A 24,439-nucleotide genomic window follows, 5' to 3' on the forward strand; every position below is an offset into this window, starting at 1 on the left:
CAAGCACTGAGTACTCCTTTGAAATATAAAGCACAAAACATCCATTGTTTACAGCTATATATGCCATTAAAAATCATTCAGCAAATAATTTCAAAAAGCAAAATAAATCAAGACCCAAACTTTGCTCAGTTTAATTAGAAAATAATCACTTGATTGGCTGTTGAAAAGTAGGAACATGGAAGCCCTATGGTTCCATGGAAGGAAAATTGAGATTAGTCCTACAGTGGCAGCCAGCAGTGGATGGCAAGTGCTCTGAAAAATTTCTGAGCTATATAATCTCTAACCTTGCATCTTCATGGCTAGAAAATGAATGCAACTGGTCATTTCAATCCTGGCTCTTCTGTTTGCTAGCTGTGTGACCCTGGGCAGTGAGCTTAACCTCACTGTTAATCAATTTCATCAGCTATAAAATAGGCATGTTTATATTTGCCTCATAGGAATTTTGTAATTGTTAAACAAGGCAATACAGGTAGAATAGCTGACTCAGTCCCTGACATGGTGGATAATTAATGGATATTAGTTCTATATTCTTATAATTTGAGTATATCTAACATAGAGGGATGTTTGAAAAGAACCTGGAATTTTACTACAAATATTGTGGTCCACTGTGAGTGGACTCAGGTTGATATTCCATTCAGTTGAGACTTCTCAATTCCCTAAAAAAAAAGTCACCCTCATCAGGTTTGCAAAGCTGGTGTGCTATCAGATATTGACTATTGAGTTTTATTTTTCTGAGACTCAGAAGTGTGGTGCATTCTTACCTCAAAGGATTATGGGGGTAGAAAATTATATAAGACACCTGATCCAGTACAGAATCAGCACATGGATATGAGGGTGTGCTTGTTTCGGGTGAAGAGATTTTTGCCAACCACAAAGTCATGAAGTTATTCTCCTGTGTTATATTATAGAGACATTATTGTATCTCTTTCATATTTATATCTTCCATTCACCTGGAATTGATTTTAGTTTATGGCATAAGGAAGGGACTTTATACTTCTTAATATTTATAAGCTAAAACCAACAAGGGGGTTGAATCCCAGCTCCTTCTTCAGTAGCTTCTTCTTTATCCACATTCATAACTTTTCCTTCCGGAATTACAGGCTCTATTGTATTTTATCTTCCTTCCTCCCTACTGCCCGTCTCAAGTTTTCTTTCCCATCTTCAAGCCAATTCCCTGTTTGAACAGATATCCAATCACAGCATGAAATTGTTCTCTGTACCCCCCCCCCCCCCCCAACCACTAGAAAGGATGATTGGGTTGGGTTTAGATCATGGTGAGAAATCAGTGCGGGAAGAACCACAGCACGGGCCCTCTCTCCCAGCTTTGGTTCTTACAGGCTTGGGAGGGAAACAAGACAGGAATGACAACTGATGCAGCACAGACAACTCGGAAACTTCTTATTAAGCCCTGAAGGTAGAGTCTGACCCTTTTTGTTTGGTCTCTGGTGACTCTTTTTCTTCAGCTTTGGGTCCCACTTACTAAGGCCCAGGCAACCAGAAAAGTTCAACAGATCAAGCTCTCCCGTTACCAGGGTGGACAAGCCGGGGAGAGGCGCAATAAGAGGAGGCAGCTGGGATTCTAAACGATGATGGTGTCCATTTCTCACTTACCAAGGCTGAAACAGAGCGCATGCTTAGAGAAAGGAGGAGTGCTGGCGCCCCCTGCAGGACGGAGTCCCCTCAGACTACGGTTCGGGGTGCACGTCCACTCAAGGCCCTCCGGTTACCCCTCCAAGTACGAAAGTCACATTCTCACAGCTGAGCAACTGGAGACAGCGTTCATTAAAAACAACAAAAGAAGCTTGTGTGCTGTCGAAGAGCCGCACAACATGAGAAAGAGCAGCATTCCTGTTTGGAGAGCAGTGGGGCAAAATTAAAGCTAAAAAATTGTAAAAGCCCTTCTTCTATCTCAAAAGACAGACTTTTTTCCAATTCTAAAAATGTGAGTTACGACCAATTTATAAAGCTCCTTGAAATGAACAAGTTACGTTAAAAATGCTGATACAGCCGTATCTAAAAGTGAGCAAGAGCAGTCGCACTGCAATGAGAAAAGCAAAGCAGAGAAACTTCTAAAGCATGCTCTGCACCTAAACAATGAAAAGTTAAGGACTCTTTGCATATTATTGTCCGGACCAGAGTCCATCATATATTTTTCTGAGGAACTTGGAATTGGGCCCAAGAGTGTGAGAAGTTCCTGTAAGTTTGAACACGTAACATGGGAATTTGAGAAATGTGAGGGCCGGGATTTTTACATTGAAGCAAGAAAGGCTAAATGATGAGATAGATATATCAGAACTTTTATCTTTTTATGGCTCAATAATATTCCACTGTGTGTATATTCCACATTTTGTTTATCCATTTATCTGTTGATGGGCTCTTAAATTGTTTACACCTTTTCACTTTTCCTAATAGGTGAATAATGCTGCTATGAACATTGGTGTACAAATGAGTATCTTTCAGAGTCCCTTTTTATATTTGAATCATGTTCTCCTTTACATGGGTGAGGGGTGGTAGACTTGAGTGGGCGACTCGAAGCTGCTGGGATGCATGCTTTAACCACTCTACCGCGCTAACGGGGGCCAGGTAACCAGCAAGCCACAGGACAGTCCTGGTTTAAAATAAGTCTGCTAACATCAACCTAGATATTGTCACAGCATTGACTTGAGAATTTATGATCACACTGACTCAGGGTAACACAGTTAAAAATGTTTCCCACACCCACTCTATCCAGTGCTCCAGTGGAGGAGATTTTACCAAAAGTATCACAGGGTTAAAGGAACAATTATTTTTTTGAATTCATGAAACTCCAGTGATGCTAACAGCAAGTACCATTTTGTTATTTCCTTTTGGAATAAATAAATAAAAATAATATATTCACAGGAAAATTTAAAACGATAAGACTGAGCAAGTTGCTTAAACTTTCTGGGGTTTGTGTACTTTTTTAATGTAGAACAGGTTTAATATGTATTGCCTCATAGGGTTACTGTGGAGATTAAATAAATTTGCCTGTACATAACAAGTGCTGAACAAACATCTCATTATTATTATTAAAGATACCTAGCTGCTTCTACCAACTTGACTTCAAAGGCGGATGAACACCTCCTTACCCAAAAATATTTCATGTACTATGCCAGCCAATAGAGATTCATCGCTCTGGGTTGTCAAATCATTCCCACAGTCACTCAGAAAACTGTAGTAGGAAATGGGAAGTGCCATGTATTGGTCATCAAGTCTTTTATAAAGTAGGTTTCAAAGTAGATTACATCTTCTTAATGGGTATTAATAAAGAGGAGGGGATGATTAGCCACAGGACCCTGGAGAGAGGAACAGATGGGGGTGAGTGACGTGGGTCCTGCGGGGCTGTGTCACAGCAGAGGGCTGGGGTGGGGCAAGGCCTGAAAAGGGGAAGTCTTGATGGAGAGCTTGCTGATATCACAATGAATCCTAATTCTTAGGCAGGTGAGCTGGTCCCCTACAGGTGCCTCTGTATCAGGAACATGGCTCTTTCCTACCATCTAGTGGTCATTTTTGCAAAGGCCAACTGTCTTTATGTAAACAAAGGAGGTGGTGACCTTAGTAGGGAGTTTGAAGTCTCTTCTTTCTTATCCCACCTTAGACCTTGCTTATGAACCTTACTGGCTTTCAGGCATCTTCTTCCCAAAGAATTTCTCTGCGATGGGAAATAAAAAATACTGGATCTGCAGGGAGGCACAAGATCAGGGCAGGTCTTTAGAAGACCAATGGCTTAGCCACTGAGCCTGTGGGTGGCCCCGTGGCAAGTCTCACTTTCCTCCCAACCTGCTCTCATAAGTATAAAATGAGTCATTTTGGCTCGTCCTTGATAATACTAATATTATTGAGGTTTAGAGTCCTTCATATTTTAATTTTGTTTCAACAAGCATATCCGTACCCTTTCACAGAAAGCACTAAATCAAGGAGAAATTGTAACATTTAGACATTTTACTAATTTACTATCCTGAAAGACAACAATTGGGTATAATGTTTCTGACATCATCTTCGTTGTGCAGAAGTTGTTTTTTTTTCTCGGTGGTGGGGGATGCATGGTGTGGGAATCAAACCCAGGTCTCCTGCATGAAAGGTGAGCTTTCTACTACTGAACCACCCATGCACCCTCTTTTTTAATTTTTAATTGCCTTGAAAACACTAAGTCCATTTACTCACGCTTAAGTCCATAAGTAAAATGCAAATTAGCAGTGAGAAAGTGGCTTGTTCCTAAAATTCAAATATTCCTTGATGAATGCTAAAAAGATCTGAATTACACTGCTAGCACACTGTAATTTATTTATGTGCTGTGATTTATTTAAAAGAATGTTCCATTTTCTGTGCTGCAACACTGACAATCTCTCCCAAACTTCTACATACTCATTAGCTGCCTTACCGGTTTATACCATCTCTCCTTTCTCTCCATTATTATTAAGGATAAGAAATAATAGGCAATAAATATATAACACAAAGAAATCTTAAAATAACCTACTATCCAAAGTTCCCAGTGGCTTCCTACTGTCACCATAATTTCATCCAAACCTGCATCAAGCCATTCAGAGCCTTCTTTGTTTAGGCCCCCTAAGGCCTACTTGTTTATTGCTTCCTCAGCATTCCCCCAACCAGCTGCAGTAGCCTGAATTTCCTTTGTTAACTCTCTCTCTGAGCTATGTCTTGAGTCATAACCTCACTTTTAAGGCCAGAGTGTATCCTTTTGGTTTTTAGGCCAAATGACCCTTTCCTGGATCCAAATACTAGATCACAAGATCCCATCTGAGTCGATGAGATTTATGCTGACCACTTGGGAAATAGGCTATTTGGAACCCCTTCTTGGTTTTTACAATATATGTAGCCACAGAAGCTGCCAGAACACTCTTGGAGCCAGAGAGGAGAGGCTGCTAGAAAGTGGAGTGAACACCAAGAAAGAAGGGCAAGAAATGGACAAAGAAACCGAATCCCAGTCATTTTAGCAGAGCCCTGGATCAATCTTCTACTTCATTAATCTTCCCCCTCACTCTTCTATTAGCCAATAAAGTTATATTACTGGTTAAAGGCAGTTTAAACTGTATTTTATGCCTTTTGAAGTAAAAAACAATAATGAAATCCATAACTCATGTAGACCCCAAGATAATTTTCTCTGTATTTCCTACTGCTGCTCAGATACTGTTCTTTTCCAGTTTCATCAAATTCAAGACAGGATAGTTTGGCAAAGGCCCTGCAGTGCTCATCAAGGTTCTGAGAATCCTGACTTGATCTTTAGTAGGGTCTTTAAAGTCTCTCTTCTTTCTTATCCCACCCTAGGCCTTTCCTGTGAACCTCACTAGCTCTCAGGCATCTTCTTCAGCTTATATCTTCCAAGGATTGCTACAAAGAACCTCTCTGAGATGGGAAAAAAAAAATTGCATCTGCAGGAAGGCACAAGTTCAGGGCAGGTCTTGTCTTGACCCAGGGGTGGGGAAGAAGGCAGGGTCAAAGTATCTGACTTGAGCCACTGTTAGTCTTACTGTTGGTGCCATTAATGAAGAGAAAAACAAGATTTGGGGAAGAAGCTGAGGTTCAGTTTGGAACAGTTTGAATTTGAGTAAAATTGAACACACTGATTTGCAAAAGCTGTTGACCTCTCTGCACCACCAGGAACCTGGCAGCTCCCAGAGGGCATGGACTGTGGATTCTTCATTTTCAGCCTGTCCGCTAGGGGGCTTCCCAAGAAATGTGTTCAATTAATGAAGGCATAGAAATGAAAACTTAAGGTATCCAAAATAATCAGAGAAAAGTTAAATGCCAGTTCATTAAAATTTCAGAAAAGTTCTGAGATACTTGCTGGCAAGAATAAGTGCTGTCAACAGGGGAGATAACACTGAAGGTATATCTTGAATATTTTAGGTGGGAGAAGTGGAGGGATGCATTCTAGGCTGGGGGAAAGGTTTGAGCAAACATGCACCTTCCCCTTCCCACTTGCCCCTGACTGGTGAGTAGCACTGTACTGTGCAGAATTATAATTGTTCCACATAATCAGGGAAAGGTCTGGAGCCTGCCATAAAAGCAAATGAAGCTAATCAATAACGCTGCGTGTCCATCAAAGAACCATGACAGTGGTCAGAGGGCCAGAGGGCCAGAGGGAAGGGGTTGTGCTTGGAGAAATAGGTCATGGATAATTACATGAAAAGAGGACTCTTCACTGCAACTTTCTACCTCCCATCAGATGAGCTGGGAAACTCTTTATAGAGCATCTCTGTTGAAATCCAAGACACAGGAAATGAGGCAGCTGCTGTTGATATTTTGTGCTTCTTTCTGATGATTACATTCAAGATGGAAAGAAAGGAGAGGGGACTTTAAGTCATTCTGATAAACAAATCTAATTATCCTGAAAAGCTCATTGCGCTGTTTTGTTTTCTTTATTTTACCTCCAAAGGAATTTTCTAGAGGAAACAAAGTTACAAAGAAAATTTCTATTTAGAGAGGAAAAGTCTAACACCCATAATTGTTTCAAATTTAAGAAAATGAATATCTTCAAAAGGAACACATTACATCTAAGCTAGTTGTTCCATACGCATTTTTTTAAAAACAGAAAATATGGCACCACTTAACACAACCGTCTGTAATCTATTGAGGATTTGCATGAAAATGATCAAAAAAACCCTTTTCCCTCTCTCTGAGATATATAAACTGTTATCCGTCTCTTCTTAAAAGGCTCTCTGAGTGTAGGCAGTTACTCCCCTATCGTAACTGTTTATATCTGCAGGCAATATAATTCTAATAGCTGGTTTTATAAATTTCTTAGAAGTCTGAAAGAAAGCACTTTAAAACATGAGAAAACCCATTCAAATTGTAGTTAACTGGCACAGGTGACTTGGAAATTATTTTGTGCTCTGTCTGTTTTTTCTGATTCTCTGTAGAAAGGTGCTGTTCCCTGGCTGCCTCACTTCCACAAGGCAGCGGTCTGGAAGCCAGAGACCTGTGAAGACAGAGGGGTCCCGGTCCTCAGTCAGCCTCATCATCGTGTGATTTACACTTCCTGGGTTTTTGAAGAACAGATTAGATTTACCCAAATGAACAATGAAAAATGTGGCCTTGCATTCTGGAAAATTGCTCGTGCGTTTTCATTTCAATCTGAACGCTTTATGGTAGGAAAGATTTAGTGTGGCAAAGGGGACAAGTTTCATGAAAACTGAGCTGCAAATTCCAGTTTGACTTGACTAAATAACTTAACCTTTCGAAGATTCTGTTTACCTTACCTCTAAAATAAGACCATTATATCCATTCCAAAAGGGAGTTCTGAGGATTAAATGAGAATTATATTTCAGATGTTCCCCATGCTTGGTACATACTATTGGTTCACTGAACTATAGTTGTTGTTATTGCTGCAGTATTTATTATTATAATTATCGGATGTTAAGAATTCATCCAAAAGCAGAAAACATTTAAGAAATATAGAAGATTCCAAATTACCTAGGATAACTGTGAAGGGCTACAGTAGAAATTAATATTATAAATAGGTAATATGAAAGTGACATTTTAAAATGAAAGAATCTTTTTATTGTTTTACTGTAAAATTGATATATGCTCATTTTCAATTATTTTAAATGATACAAATGTATAGAATGAAAAGTGAAAGTTCCTTATAATTTTATATCTCCTTGTTCTGAGATATGGTGATTATCCATAAACTTCAACCTTTGGGGATATGTTTTGATTTGACAAAAATCTACAATTTAGCATACAAAAATCACCAAATAATAAAGAGTAACATCAAACAACTAATGACTAATGACTAATCCTCATACGAGACCTTTTAAATTATATATTATCTTTTGCTTTATTTCCTAGTATTGAATGTTAATTATTCTTAGTACGTATTTAGGCTTGCTCTGACTTATCACAGTCCTTATTAGATTTTGACTCACAAAAACTTCTCACCTCATGTCTTTGATTTTCTTTTCATGTCTTTCACAATATGAAAAAAAGAAACAGGATCTTAAAGCTTTTGTTCACTTAGCTTTTTATTTTGTAGACAGGTAACTTAGCAATGGAGGGATTGTTCCTTTAAATTCTCTAAATGTCAAGCTTAGGATAAATTCCTCCATGCCCTTCTGAAACCTAAAGGCTATTTAGCACCTCTTATGTGTCCCACTATATTTGTCAATCTTCCAAGAATATACAATTACAAACATATATGCATCTAATCACAGAACCCCAAAGTCTATGAAGCAAACTGATGAAAATGAAGGGCAAAATAGTTCTCCAGTAATAGTCAAGAGACCTCAATACACCATTATCAATAATGGTGAAGACATTTAGACAGAAGATCAATAGTAAAACAGACAAACTTGAACAATACTATAAGTGAAATAGACCTCAGGGACATACAAAGCACTACATCCAACAACAGCAGAATACACAATCTTATCGAATGTGCATGGAGCATTCTCTAGCATAGAACACCTGTTAGATCACAGAACAAGTCTTAATAAATTTTAAAAGATTGAAAGTATACAAAGCATCTTCTCTGACCACAATGGAATGAATCTAGAAACCAATAACAGAAAGAAAGCTGGCTAATTCACAAATATATGGAAATTAAACAACACACCGCTAAATAATTAATGGGTCAAAGAAGAAATCCCTAGGGAAATCAGGAAATATCTTCAGATGAATGAAAACAAAAGCACAGCATACCAAAACCTATGGGATTCAATGAAAGCAGTGCTCAGAGGGAAATTTAAAGCTAAATACCTATATTTAAAAGAAGACTATCAAAAATTTGTTTCCTGGTACCTGCCCATGTGGGGGAAAAAAAGGAGAAAACCAATCCTAAAGTTAGTAGAAGAGAAGAAATAATAAAGATTAAAGTGAAGATAAATGAAATAGATAATAGAAAAATAGAGAAACAATGAAACCAAAAGTTGGTTTTTTGAAAAGATTTTTTTAATTGGCAAGTCTTTAGAAAAACTGGCCAAAAAAAAAAAAATCAAAAATGAAAGGTGGGACATTACCACTGATCTTGCAGAAATTAAAAGATTTTAAGACAATAGTGTTTGGTTGCTCAGATGTGGCCTTTTTCTAAGGCCAACTCTGCAAATAAAAGCATTACCCTTCCCCCTATACGGGACATGACATCCAGGGATGAAAGTCTCCATGGCAATGTGGGTAATGAATCCTAGGGATGAGCCTGACCCTGGCACCATGGGATCAACAAGGCCGTCCTGACCAAAAGGGAGAAAGAAATGTAACAAAATAATGTATCTGTGGCTAAGAGAGTTCAAATACAGTTGAGAGGCTATTCTGGAGGCTACTCTTATGCAAGCTTCAGCTAGATAATGCTATATAGCATGATTTCCCAAAACCCAACTGTCATAGTCAGGGTCACGTGTCAACTTGGCCAGGTGGTGGTGCCCGATTGTCTGGTTGGGCAAGCACAGACCTATTTGTTGCTATGAGGACATTTCATGGACTTAAATCATGATCACTTTGGCTGCATCCACAGCTGATTGCACTTGCAATCAGCTAAGGAGAGTGTCTTCTGCAATGAGCTAAGGAGAGTGTCTTCTGCAATGAGTGATTCTTAATCTAATCACCCAGGAAGGCTTTTAAGGAGGATTCAGAAGAGACAGTCACTCTTACTGCTTCAGCCAGTGAGCCTCTCCTGTGGAGTTCATCCAGACCCTTCATCAGAGAGTCACCAGCTTCACAGCCTCCTCTGTGGATTTTGGACTCTTCCATTGCCATGGTCGTCCATCCAGCCTCTCCTGAGAATTCGAGGACTTTCATTGGAGTTGCTTGTGACCTGCCCTCCAGACCTTAGACTCTACATTCCCATGGCTATGTGAGACGTTTTATAAATTTTATATCTATGGATATCTCCTGCTGATTCTGTTTCTCTAGAGAACCCTAGCTAATACATAAACCAAAATCCATTCCTGTCAACCCTGAAGAACACCTAGGGCTTTATCTGAGATTCTACTAAAGTTTTGCGCAGTATGATTACTTTCCAGAAACCTACAACCTCCAGATGGGTTCCTAGGCCAGATAAGTCCTGAAACCCAGAAAGGGCCAGCCTCTCCAAAAACATCAACTAGTTCCATCCCCCTATCCCATATTATCGACAGCCCTTTCCAACATGAAAAAGTTAGAATGGGCATAGGCCAAATATCCCTAAAAAGTGGAAGAAGAATCAAAGAAGAAGGAGGAGTTATAATAGAGATGATAGGATTTAACAAATGAATATGACTGCTGAATCATTATATTGCTATTTCTTTTAGTCTCCAGTGTCTTGGAGCAGTTAGAAGAAAAAACCTAAAATTGTGGAACTATAACCCATATCAAACTCTGAAATCTGTTCTATAATTGTTGCAATGTACTTTGAAATTTATAACTTTTTTGTATATGTTATATTTCACAATAAAAAATGTTGAAAAAGAGTAATGTGAAAAATTCTCTGCCAACAATTTAGAGACTCTAAAGGAAATATATAAATTCCTAGAATCCTACAGAACTTATTTATACTGACTCAAGTAGAAATAAAAGATCCCAACAGACATATAACAAGAGATTGAATCAGTAATCAAAGACCTCCCTATGACAACAAAAAAAGTCCAGAACCAGATCACTTTACTGGTAAATTCTAATAAATATTCAAAGAATCAACACCAATGACTTTCAAAAGCCTCCAAAAGTTTGAAGAGGAGGGCACTCTTCCTAAATCATACTGTGAGACCAACATTACCCCCACACCAAAGTCAGATAAAGACATTTGAAAAAAAGAAGGAAAGAAAACTACAATTCCTTTTATGGATATAGATGCAAGAATCCTCCATAAAATACTAGCAAATCAAATCCTACATCTTATTAAAAGAATTATACACCATGACCAAGTGGTATTTATCCCAGGAATGAAAGGGTAGTCCAACATAAGGAAAGTAATTAAAAAACGAAGGGGAAAAAAACACACATAATCATTTCAATTGATGCAGAAAAGACATTTGACAAAATCCAATACCCTTTAATAATAAAAGCATTCAGGAAATGGAACTGAATATAAGTTTCTACATAATAGAAGATGAATGAAAAACCTACACCTAGCAATATACTCAATAGTGACAGAATAAAACCCTCCCCTGACGTCAGAAGCAAGACTAGGATTCCCACTTTCACCACTGTTCAACACACCATTATTCAATAAAGAAAGGGAAGTCCTTGCCAGAGCAATTAGGCAATGAAAAAAATTAAAAGCATCCAAATTGAAAAGGAGGTAGTAAAATCATTTCTACTTACACAACATGACCCTTTATATAGAAAGTCCTAAAGAATCCACAAGAAAACTACCTGAATAAACAAATTCAATAAAGTTTCAGGCTACATGGTAAACACACAAAAATCAGTGTGTTTCTATACAGCAACAAAAAATATTCTGAAATGGGCATTTTAAAAAATTCCATTCACAACAATCCCTTTGGAATAAAACACTGAGTAATGAATTTTACAAAGGAGGTGAAGGACTTATACACTAAAAATTATAAAACTGCTGAAATAAATTAAAGCAAACCTTAACAAATGGACATCCCATACTCATGAGTAAGAGGACTTAGAATTATTAAGAAGTCAGTACTACCCAAAGTGATATACAGATTCAGTGCAATACCTATCAAAATCCTAGCAGTTCATTTTTCAGAAATGGAAATTCCAATCCTCAAATTCATAAATAATCATAAGGGGCCTCAAACACCAAATCAATATTGCAAGGGAAGAACAAAATTCGAGTTCTCACACTTTCCAAATTCAAAGGCTACTACAAATCCACAGTAATCAAAATAGTATGGCACTGGGATAAAAATAGACATATGGACCACTGGAATAGAATTGAGAGTTTAGAAATAAATCTACACATCTATGGCCAACTGATATTTTTTTATATATGTTTATTATTCCCCCGAGGGGGAGGGTGCACCATTCCTGGAAGTACTACAATACCAGGTCAATGCACGGAGTAGACAGAGCAAGCTCCTATTCCATCTCCCAATTCCAAAAATCCATTTAATATATTGTCCTCTGATAGAGGACGTATCAGATATTAAACTGATAAGACTACACTTGATCTTAGCCAAAAGGCCGAGAAGCGATCCAACTGATTTTTTTTTAATTCTTTCATCGTATAGTATAACATATATATATACAACAAAGAAAAAAGCAATAGTTTTCAAAGCACTCTTCCACAAGAGGTTACAAGACAGATCCCAGAGTTTGTCATGGGCTACCATACAATTCTCTCAGGTTTTTCCTTCTAGCTGCTCCAGAATATAGGAGGCTAGAGGGCTTAAATAATTTGTCATCACAATCAAAATTTTTTCCTTCTGTTTTTTGTGAAAAATAACAAACAAAAAAGCTATAAATTTCAAAGCACAGCACCACAATTAGTTGTAGAATATATTCCAGACTCTCACATGGGTTACAATTTCACAATGTTAGGTTTTTTATTCTAGCTGCTCTAAGATACTGGAGACTAAAAGAGATATCAATTTAATGCATTCATATTAATTTGTTAAATCCTAGCTTCTCTGCATAACTCCATCATCATCTTTGATCTTTCCATACCTCTTTTTAGGGGCGTGTGGGCTATGGCAATTCTAAATTTTTTATATTGGAAGGGTCTGTCATTAACATGGGGTAGGGAGATGGAACTATCTGATGCTCTGGAGAGGCTGGGCTAGGTTTCAGGACTTATCTGAACCAGGGATCCATCTGGAGGTTGTAGGTTTCTGGAAAGTTACTCTAGTGCATGGAACCCTTGTGTAATCTTATATATTGCCCTAGGTGTTCTTTACGATTGGCTGGAATGGTCCTGGTTGGGGGTTGGCAGGTTATGATAGGTAGTGAAGTCTACCTGAAGCTTGCATAAAAGCAACCTCCAGAGTAGCCTCTCAACTCTATTTGAACTCTCTTTGCCACTGATACTTTATTAATTACACGGCTTTTCCCCCTTTTAGTCAGGATGGAATTGCTGATCCCACTGTGGTCAACTGAGTCTTTAGAAGGATGTCAAGTACATTGAGTGGGGAAGTTACAATCTACCTCACACCATATATAAAAATTAGCTCTAAATGGATCAGGGACCTAAACACAATAAATAAAATCACAAAACTCCCAGAAGGAAGCATAGGGGGAACCTTCACAACCTTGAATTTGGTAGTGATTTCTTAGATATTACACCAAAAACATGGGCAACAAAAGAAAAATATAAATTAAATGGACTTTATCAAAATGAAAAACTTTTCTGCATCAAAGGATACTATAAGAAAGAGAAAAGACTACCTACAGAATGGGAGGAAATAATTGCTAACACTACATCTGATAAGGACTCAATACCCAGAATATATAAAACAACTGCAATTCTACAACAAAAAGAAAAATAACCTAATTTTAAAATGGGCAAAGGAATTGAACAGACATTTCTCCAAAGAAGATGTAGAGAAGCATATGAAAAGATGGAACCACCATGGGTCATTAGGGAAATACAAGTTAAAACCACAGTGAGATACCACTTCATACCCACTAAAGATTGTTATTATTTAAAATAATAATAAGTATTGGCAAAGATGCAGAGATTAGGAACCCTTACATATTGCTAGTTACATTGTAAAATATTGCAACATCAATGAAGAGAGTTATCCCTTAATGGTTGCAGAGTTTCTCTGTGATGTGATGAAAAAGTTGGAGTAATGGATATTGGTGATGGTAGTACAATGTTGTCAGTGTAATTAATACTACTGAATTGTATATTGAAAAATGGTTAAAATGGGAAATTTTGAGTTGGATAAATGTTACTACAATGAACGTTTTTTTTTTAAAAAAATAAATTACATTTTTATATTATAGCAATGAAGAATCCAAAAAAGAAATTCAAAGTCTTTAAATATAGAAGTGGAAGACATAAAAGTCAGTGTCAGATATTGTAATGTGAGCCCTACTCAACTAGCCTGTTGCTGGATTTGAAGATAGAAGGGAGAATGAGCCAAGAAATGCAGGAAATCTCTAGAAGCCAAAAAAGGCAAGAAAACGGATTCTTCTCTACACCATCCAGAAAGGAATGCAGCCCTGCTGATGCATCAATTTTAGCTTGATAAGACCCATGTTGGACCTTTACTCTCAAATTGTAAGATAATAAATTTGGTTTCTTTTAACATATTTGGATTATTTTACAGCATCAACAGGAACATAACAATCTCTTCTCTCCCACGCTCCACCCCACCCTTGAAAAAAACTCTGCAACTAGATTGTCAAGTTGATTAAGAAGCACATTTTGAAATAATCAATATGCAGGAATGGCCAGAGAAAAAACTTAAAAAGAAGACGTAGGAGGGGACTAAGATTTTCCACCCACTAAAATATATATTCCTGACACGTGGTACCAGTGCAGGAATGGACACACAGACAGACTGAAGAAAATAGAAAATCATGATATAGACCCCAATGTATGAGGAAATTTAATATATGATGAAAGTGACATCACACTTATGTGTGGAAAAGTTATCTTTGTAATAAGTGATGTTGAATTAATTGGACACCCAAAGGGAAAAAGATAAAATTGAATCCATTCCTCACAGTAATCCCAAGATAAATTTTAAATGGGTCAGAGATCTAAATACAAAAAAGTAAAATCAAAGGCTGGCAGAAAACACTGGTAAAATCCTCAAATACCTGTTTAGTGGGGAGAATCTTTATTAACCACGACTCAAATTTTAGATGCAATAAGTCAAAACATTGTTAAACTGACCATACTAAATAATAATTTTTTGAAAATTCAAGAAAAGTAAAATTTAATAGAGAAAATATTTGCAACTACACCATAAAGAGTTAATACAAATTATTATATAGTTTCTAGAAATAGAGAAAAAGACCATTAATCTTTTGAAAAGGGCACAGTACATGAATATAAATACAAAGACACAGAAAAAGATGCTAATGGCTCTTAACCCAAACCTGTTTCTAAGAATCACTTTTAAAGATATATTTTAAAACAAGGAAATATGTATTCATAAGTTTATTCATTTCAGTACATTTGTTATAAGCAAATGTGAGAAAACTATTCAAAGGACAAATAATTAGAGACTGGTTGGAAATTTTAAGGCACATCAACAACATGGATTTCATAGAATTGGGTAAGTGTAGGGGATATATACTACTATACTGTCATCTTAGGATATATTGTAAAATAGAAAAAATGAGGTGAATAAATTCGTATACAGCATGCTACAGTTTTACCCAAAATAAGGAGGCATGTGTGTATGTTCGTATGTGTAGATGTTTAAAATTAAAAGAGCAATCAGAAGATAACAATTTTAGCAAATATCATTAATAGAAGCCTATGGGATGGGGGAGAATAGAGGTGTGGGGTAAGAATAGAAGTTGGACTTCTGAATAATCCTTGCTTTGTAGATGTGGAGTTGACGAAGATTTTTTTTCCAAAATCCTAATGGAAATCTAAATTGTATAAAAACTCTAAATAATATTTTTTAAAAAAAGAGAGAGAGAAAGACAGAGTGGGTGGAGTTGGTGGTTCTTTGTGTAACCACAAGAGACAAACTATTCTAAATGACAAGTACACCCAATACGACTATAACTTCCTGATGGATACACTTGAAGGATGAAAAGGAAATGCAGATAAGAAAAGGACAATACCAAGTGATTAGTATGCCTAGCAATCAGATCGCACCTCCATCATGGATACGCCCCAGGGTTAAAACAGAAATGCAGACGACAGTGTGGCCACGTGGGGCTGGGTGCTCAGCAGATGCTCTCACCTGCTCAGCCCGACAGAGAGGTAAGGCACTAAATGTTAGGCACAGATGTGGCACATCCTGACTACAAGCCCACGGAAGCTGGATCACCCCAACCCTTCTCCCCACATCCCTGGACATTAAGATTGGTAAAAGATCCTCCACATGCACCCTTCTTCTGTCTAAAGTAGGTGGGAGGAGCTGGTCTGGAGAAGGTTCATGCCTCAATTTATTCCCCATGTCCTCCACCGTACAGCATGGCTCCTTCATTCTTGCTGGCCTTCATTTTGCTCCCGGTCCTACCAACACCTTGTCATGGCTGTGACTGTAAAATTCTGCACCCCCAGACTATATACTGCATGTCTGACTTTGGTGAGTCTCAGGTGACCCTGGAGAAGTCCCCATAAGGTTCAGAAAAATACAGACGTGGGGGAAGTCTGGAGATATATACACCATTTCCAGGAGATTTGGAGTGGAAGAATCTTAAATCCATGAACCCATGGGGATCCTGACCCATTTTTCCCTCCTCTCAGTCATAATAGCTGATATACTGGGCCCAGGAGAAAACACCACCAAAAAGCGAGGTTTCAAAGTCAACATCACTAAGGTAAACTCAAAACCCTTTTCTTTCCTACCTGCTCCCCACTCTTCCCGCTCTCCCCACCCTAAAAAAGAAAAAAAACAAGTCTCTCCAACCCGCTCTGGCTGAGGGAATTAGAGTATCTCTTCAGTTGAACAGCTTCTGTGAAAACCAAAAACCCTAGCCCCTTTTCCCTTTCCATCAAAGATATTCAAGATTCCAAAGGGGATCACAGACATCCATGAAATCTACACACCCCTAAGTTGGCATGACTGTGGTTATCAGCTGAGGACTTCTCAACAATCACAATTACTCATTGCAGGTGAGCACCCCTGGCCACACACAGCCCCTCCCCTGAGCTACCTGCCCCTGAAAGGACCACTCTATGTCTGCAAAACTCAGCACCACTAAGGAACCAAGGCCCTTCCTCATGGTCCAGAACACTGCTCCTCAGAAACGCTGGACCAACCAATCATGGGTGATTCTGTGCTGCCCCCAGGATTTCCAGACCCTCTGGTGCTGATACCTATGAGCCACACAAGTCCTTGCCAGGGGGCATCCAGCACGCTGTGGTGGCCTTCACAGCCTGGTCTCCTATCACTGCAGGCTATCTGAGGAAGAGGTCACTACAGTTCACAAGATGCCATCTGGTGTATTTCTGGTACAAGCTCACCAGACAACAGAGATTAGGTTTCGAGTTAGCCTACAGAAGAGGATGTGACTGTCAGGTGAGTGGTCACCTCAGTTTCCCAGGCTTCTTCTCCCTGTTCTCACATCCTCCTTCCTGTTTTCTCTGCCCTCTGCCTGACCCCTACTCCCTCTCATGCTCCTATTTCCCAGTCCTCCTCCCTGTTTCTTGACCCCTCTTCTTGTTTCCTGTATGCCTCACTGTTCCCTTTAGCTTCTGCCTATAAAGACCACTGTTCTGTGTGTTCTCCTAGAACAGGGTGAGTGGACAACAGGTGGGAAGGGGGTGCCAACAAGCCTAGCATCCACTATCCACCTCTAGATTCAACCCTGCCTCCTCTGCTGGCACTCCTGCCCTCAACCTGATCCCATGGAGTGTATATGGAAGCAAAGAGACTGTATCTATGACACATGGGAAGGAGAGCTGTCCACAAACTTCATGTGTGCACCCTCAGAGACTGGTCACTGTGAATGGGTCAATGTCCAGTTGCATCACCACGCTTCAATGATTTCTTCCAAACCTCTAGCAACAATTCCTCTAACTGATGAGCCTCCAATGCTACCATAGGGTTCTAACATTCTGTTTCTTATCTGGGAAATGTTGACATAACTGGGTTAGTTTTATAAACATTCATTGAATTGTACTCTTAGTATTTGTTTACTTTCTGGGTGTAGTGTATGTATTGATAGCATTTACAAAAATAAATCCCTGGCTGACAAATCTCATCATGTGACAAATCCCTTTACTCCTCTCAGTCATCAGTCCCCTTGCAATCTATCATTTATCCAGCAGCTGTATGCCCGACCCTGATGTCTCTCATTCCAAAGTTCCTTTCATCTTCTCACTCTTCCTAAGCAAGAGCCCTGGGCACAGAAGAAGAGATACACCCAAGGGACTTGAGCTGAGATGCCCTGAACCCTCTCTAAATGATTGGCTGAGCCAAGATCCACTTGTGTTAGGGCAGGGAGGATATTTCACATCAGCAAGATATCTCTGGAAATACAGAAAATCATTCCCAGAAATATTAAAGATCTGAGAATAAAAACCAAAACTTTTAAATTTCTATAAGCACGTAGGGGAGAACATTTTAGGACTTAAGAAACAAAGGTACAAAAAATAGGAAGGAAAATGATAAATTTGACTACTTTTAAATAAAGCAGGTGTCCAAAAATAAAATAAAATACCATAAACACTATGAAAAGGTAAGATGCAGACATCAGTTGGAATTACACAGGATGACAGCTTTATGGTAAAAATGATATCGATGCAGTGAATATTTGGAGACCTGATTGCAGTTTTTCCTTTAAATATAATTTCTAAATGAAAGTTTTTCCAAAGTCCTTTCAAAACCAGTTTTCTCTCTTCACTGTCATTACTGAATTTTTTAATTTTGAATAATTTTAGATTTATAGACAAGTTGACGAGATAGTAAAAACAGAATCCCTTTAATGGTATATTTGTGGACCCTGAGAAATTAACAATACTATTGGCAAAACAACAGACCTATTCAGATTTACCAGGTTCTCCATTAGTGTCCTTTTCCTTGCCAGAATCCAATCCAGAACACTGCAGCATTTCCTCACCCACTCTCTTCAGGATCCTCCAGTCTGTGAAAGTTTCTCAGTTTTCATTTGTTTTTCATGACTTTGCAGTTTTAAAGAGAACTGGTCTGGCTTTCTGTAGAATGACTCAACTTGGAATTATCTACTGTATATTCATGATTAGATAGGGCTATGGGTTTGGGGAAAGGACACGAGAGAGAGGAAATACCCTTCTCATAGGCATCATATTATGGATGAACGGCATCCCCTGGGTTATGGTATACTTTGCTTTGTATATATGTTATACTATACAATAAAAGAAGTTGGGGGGAAAAAAAGACACTGTAAAATTGGCAAAAGTAAAAGGTACATGGGGCAATGTCCAGAGGGTACCAGGTACAGTTTTTAAGGTGTTCCCTCTGTGTGGAGTCAAATGAAATGTTTGTAATAATTTCCCCAGTAATGGCATGTGACTAATAATGTGAAATTTTGCCAGCCAAGGAAGCCCACTTGAGTTTGGGGTGTCCAGGGTTTTAAGTGAATGTTAGTTGCGTGGGCTACAGCATTAGGTGTGGTGTCTGCCAGGTTTCTCCACTGCAAAGTCACTATTATTCACTGTCCGTGCTCTATTCTTTGCAAGCGAGTCACAAAAATCAACCCACAATTAAGGGGAAAAGATCAAGTTCCACCTCATGGGGAGGGAGTATGTATTTGGAATTCTTCTAATAAAGGAGTTTAGTCCCTTCTGCCCCATTCTATTTAATTATTTATTGCTCATCCATTCTTTCACATCACAGTGCAGTGTTCTTTTTAACCATCTTTTCATGTAGCCTAAGGAACAGGAACGTGTTACCTCACAAGGACAGGGCTTCACATTGCCTGCACATTTCCAAGAATAACCTGTCTGGAGGACTGGCCCTTGGCCAGCATCTGGGAAATGCGTTCTTGGGATGTTCTCTTTCATAAGAGCACTTTTGCATCCCTGGAGCTTGAACAAATCAATGCAGTTTTTCTGACAGTTTACGCTTACACACATATAAGGAATACCAGGTTTTGCTATAGTAAGCTGGGTCTTATGCTACCCAGGTCAGTTATCAGATGCTGTAGCCCATGCAACTAACATTCACTTAAAACCCTGAACACCCCAAACTCAAGTGGGCTTCCTTGGCTGGCAAAATTTCACATTATTAATCACATGCCATTACTGGGGAAATTATTACAAACATTTCATTTGACTCCACACAGAGGGAACACCTTAAAAACTGTACCTGGTACCCTCTGGACATTGCCTCACGTGCCTTTTACTTTTGCCGATTTTACGGTGTCCTTTTTTTTTTTCCAAACTTCTTTTATTGTATAGTATAACATATATACAAAGCAAAGAAATAAAAAAACAATAGTTTTCAAAGCACTCTTCAGCAAATAGTTACAGGACAGATCCCAGAGTTTGTCATGGGTACCATACAATCCTCTCAGATTTTTCCTTCAAGCTGCTCCAGAATATAGGAGGCTAGAGGGCTTAAGCACTTTCTCATCATCGCAATCGACTTTTTTTCCTTCTTTTTTCGTGAAAAAAAAAATGTACAAAGAAGCTATAAATTCAAATCACAGCACCACAATTAGTCATAGAATATATTTCAGAATTTGACATGGGTTACAATTTCACAATTTTAGGTTTTTACTTCTAGCTGCTCTAAGATACTGGAGACTAAAAGAGATACCAATTTGCTGATACAACATTCGTATTCATTTGTTAAATCCTATCTTCTCTGTATAACTCCACCATCACCTTTGATCTTTCCATCCCTCTCTTTGGGCTATGGCAATTCTAAATTTTTTTTTATTGGAAGAGTCTGTCACTAATATGGGATAGTTGGAACTATCTGATTTTCTGGAGAAGCTAGGCTACGTTTCAGGACTTATCTGGACCAGGGACCCATCTGGAGGTTGTCAGTTTCGGGAAAGTTACTCTAGTGCCTGGAACCCTTGTGAAATCTTATATATTGCCCTAGGTGTTCTTTAGGATTGGTTGGAATGTTCCCGGTTAGGGTTTGGCAGGTTATGATAGGTAGCAAGGTCTAACTGAAGTTTGCATAAAAGCAACCTCCAAAGTAGCCTCTCAACTCTATTTGAACTCTCTTTACCACTCATACTTTATTAATTACACTTCTTGTCCCCTTTTCAGTCAGGACGGAATTGTTGATCCCAAGGTGCCAGGTCTGAATTCATCCCTGGGAGTCATCTCCCATGTCGCCAGGAGAGTTTCAACCTGATATCATATCCCATGTAGGGGGAAGGCAATGATTTCACCTGCAGAGTTGGGTTTAGAGAGACTGAGGCCACATCTGAGCAACAAAAGAGGTCCTCAAGAAGTAACTCTTAGGCATACCTATAGATAGTCTAAGTTTCTCCACTACCTACATAAGCTTCACAAGAATAAGCTTCATGATCAAGGGCATGGCCTATTGATTTGGGTGTTCCTAAAGTTTGACACAGTATCAGATGTCTCTAAAGTTTGACACAGTATCAGGGGATTCCCTGGTGGTAAGGTTCAATAGTTCCATAGTCTTTCTCCCATCCCTCAGGGACTTTTTGATTATTTGCTTGATATACTCTAGGATGTATCCAGGCATTACAATAATCTATACAGGATCAAAGGACCTCTTTCTTATTCTGGGCTCCCTGTGTTTCAGTTGTTCAAATGAGCTATACAGATAGGTTGAATTCGACTATGCACTACAGAAAATGTCAGTTCCAGACCAAACAAACCTTTCTTCCATTGGTCTCAAAGAGTATGTGTGGTTCTAAAATATAGATACTGGGTTCAATTCCCAGTGACTGCCCATGGGAAAAAATAAATAAATAAAATAAAATCTAGACATTGTCTTCCTTACCCCTATGTTCTGAATTACTGTAACCCCAACCTGTTCGGCTTCATTCTTATCTCTCAATGTCAGGTTATATATAAAAAACAGCCTCTCAAAATCCAGAAATAATAATCACCACTCTGGACTTAATGTGTCTGCTCTAAAAGCTTACAATCTAGGCCCCTGTTTTCTCATAAGCACTTTTTTAAAGGTGACCATACCATTCTTGTTCTTTTATTTCTGGCTTATTTTGTCTCACCAAATGTCCCACTTGTTCATTCACATCATTGCATGCCTCATGACTTTGTTTCTTTTTTGTAGCAGCACAATATTTGATCATATGTATATACCATTATTCGCCAATCTACTTCTCCATCAGTGCATCCTTCAGCCACCTGCATTCATCAGGCATGATGTAGAGTGCCCAAAGTACCCAGTCCAACAACATTCTCAATTTTAGATAATTTTGTTGTTTCTAAGAGAAAGAAAACCAATAAACACACCCTCACCAAATAGGAAATCTAAACCTCCTCTTAACTCTGTTCCCTCGCCCCAGTATTTACCTCTACTATTGCTGTGGTAGTGCTGATGGTTTCCTTTTTAACACAGCTCATAGCATGCAATATCAGTTTTCCTTCTGTACCCTGGACTTAAACACTCTTTATACAAGAATCATTCTTTGAAGTAATTCTTGTGAGAACTAATTCATATTTCTAATTTTAGTCAGTGGGACACGTGGGTCTATACAACCCCTTTCAATCTTGTTCATCTTCAGTATGGTAATATTACTTATAGACGCACTAGAGAACCACCTTCACTCCTATCTATTCCCTTACATTGGAGTTCAACCTCATTAGCTAACAGTTTACCCATCTCTAGCTTCTATGTATCTCTTAGTCCCCTGTATTCTGTATTACAAGCCTCTGATTATACCTTTACGCTGGCCATAAAAGTAGAATCATTCAGTATCTATCCTTTTGTGTCTGGCTAATTTCACTCAGTATTATGTCCTCAAGGCTCATCCATCTTGTCATGTGCTTCAGGACATCATTTGTCTTACTGCCGCATAAAATTACATCGTATGTATATACCACATTTTGTTGATGGGCATTTGCTTTGTTTCCATCTTTTGGCAAATGTGAATAATGCTCCTGTGCAACATCAGTGTGCAAATATCTGTTTGTGTCATTGCTTTCAGCTGTCCTGGATTGGATCCTGATGCAGCAAATGAACATAATGGAATAACTGGTGAATTTTTAATAAAGTATGCAGTTTAGTTAATAATATTGTGTCAAGGCTAATTTCTTCATTTTGTCAAATGTATCATGGAAGAATGCCATTAGGGGTGAGAAGAAAAGTATAGGAAGTCTCAGTAATATCTTCATAAGTTTTCTTTAAATCTAAAACTATTTCTAAGGATTAAAAATGCAAATGTCCTTAAGGCAAAAATAAAAACTCTAAAATATTACATTAGCATGATACAAAGAAGGAGGAAAATATGAGGCAAACACCAATAGCAAACCCTATTGTAAATGATGGACTAGAATTAACAGTACAATTATAAAAATGTTCTTTCATTAATTTTAACAAATGTACCACACTAATGCAAGATGCTAACAATGGGGTGGTATACATGAAATCTGTATTTTATGGATGATTTTTCTGTAAAGCTACAACTTCTGTAATAAAATAAATGCTTATAAAAATACGATGCATCAAAAGGAGTAAAATAAGTTAATAAAAACAAACCCAGAAATAATAGAGATGATAGAATTGACAGAAAAGAAGTTAAGACAATCATTCCAAGTATATTTCAAACTATTATGAATGTAGATGGAAATATCAACTTGATGGGGCAAGAATGGGAAAACACACCAAAGAAGCAAAAATAATTCCTAAAGGTGAAAAACATACTATCTGAAATGATATATACATTGGACATGATTAAGAGCAGATTCTACACTGTCAGTAGATACATCAGTAAATTTGAAAACATAGCTATCGTTATTAACCAAAATGAAGCACAGCATGAAGAGAGACTGAAAAGCAAATGAAGAGATTTGTAAGACAAAATAAGGATGTCATATGTTCATGTGATTGTTGTCCAAGAAGGGGAGAAGCAGAGGTGACATTAAAAAAAAATACCAAAGAAGAAATATCCAAAATGTTTTCAAATAAAAAAAAGAGCTACATACAAATGAAAGAATCTTAATGCATCCCAAGCAGAAAAAAAAAAAAAGGAAACCACCCAAAGCATATTAAAATGAAGTGTTAATCAGATTTAAAGAGAAAAATCTTCAAATGCAGCAAAAGAAAACGGTACATCTCTTACAGAGTTGCAAAGATATGACAGCATGCTTCTGGTTAGAAACGAAGCAAAACCAGAAGAAGTAGAAAGAAGAAGAGAGAACACATATCTCGATACATACAGAATTCCTTGAATAATACTGAACATGAGGATATGCTTACATAGCTCCAAACAATGAAACCAAGCAAAGAATGATCAGAGAGTGGTAAGTTAAATAATCCCCAAAGCTTACAATAGGCGGAATTGCTCAAGCTCCAATGTTCCAGCCTTGAAGGTACTCCTTGCTCAACTGGGACATTGGGCATAAGCCCAGAGGTGCCATGACTTTAGTATTATAGTTGAACAATCCCTAGGATAGAGAATATTCCATACTTATAATAACAAACTTAAAAACAAGACTTAAAAACTACCAAGCAGATCTGCAAATACCTTAGCTGACTTCCAGGGAAAATATTTCAACATACTTTAAAGGAAAAGAATACCATCTAGATCCTCAACAACAGAATATTCACAAGAGACATTGTTTAATAAAAACAATTACTAAACACGAGAAGCAGCATGCAAATGTGACTTATCATCCGATGATAAATCAGTCAATAGGAACAGTTTCAAAAATGAGAATGGGCAGAATTAGCAGAACAGTTATTATAACTACTGTCAATATTGTCAGTATTTTATTATT

General features: G+C 38.1%; 1 long non-coding RNA gene and 1 other non-coding gene across 2 annotated transcripts in view; both read right to left on the minus strand.

The window, feature by feature from the left end:
• Nucleotides 1–24,439, minus strand: part of LOC143659778 (uncharacterized) — a 93,750-nt gene that overhangs the window by 18,859 nt on the left and 50,452 nt on the right. The gene's annotated exons all lie outside the window — the stretch shown is intronic.
• On the minus strand, nt 11,937–12,120 carry LOC143660482 (U2 spliceosomal RNA). Its single transcript, XR_013164079.1, has one exon. It is a non-coding gene; the product is annotated as a U2 spliceosomal RNA (small nuclear RNA).

This window comes from Tamandua tetradactyla, chromosome 16 (assembly GCF_023851605.1).
Source record: "Tamandua tetradactyla isolate mTamTet1 chromosome 16, mTamTet1.pri, whole genome shotgun sequence".
Taxonomy (NCBI): Eukaryota; Metazoa; Chordata; class Mammalia; order Pilosa; family Myrmecophagidae; genus Tamandua; species Tamandua tetradactyla.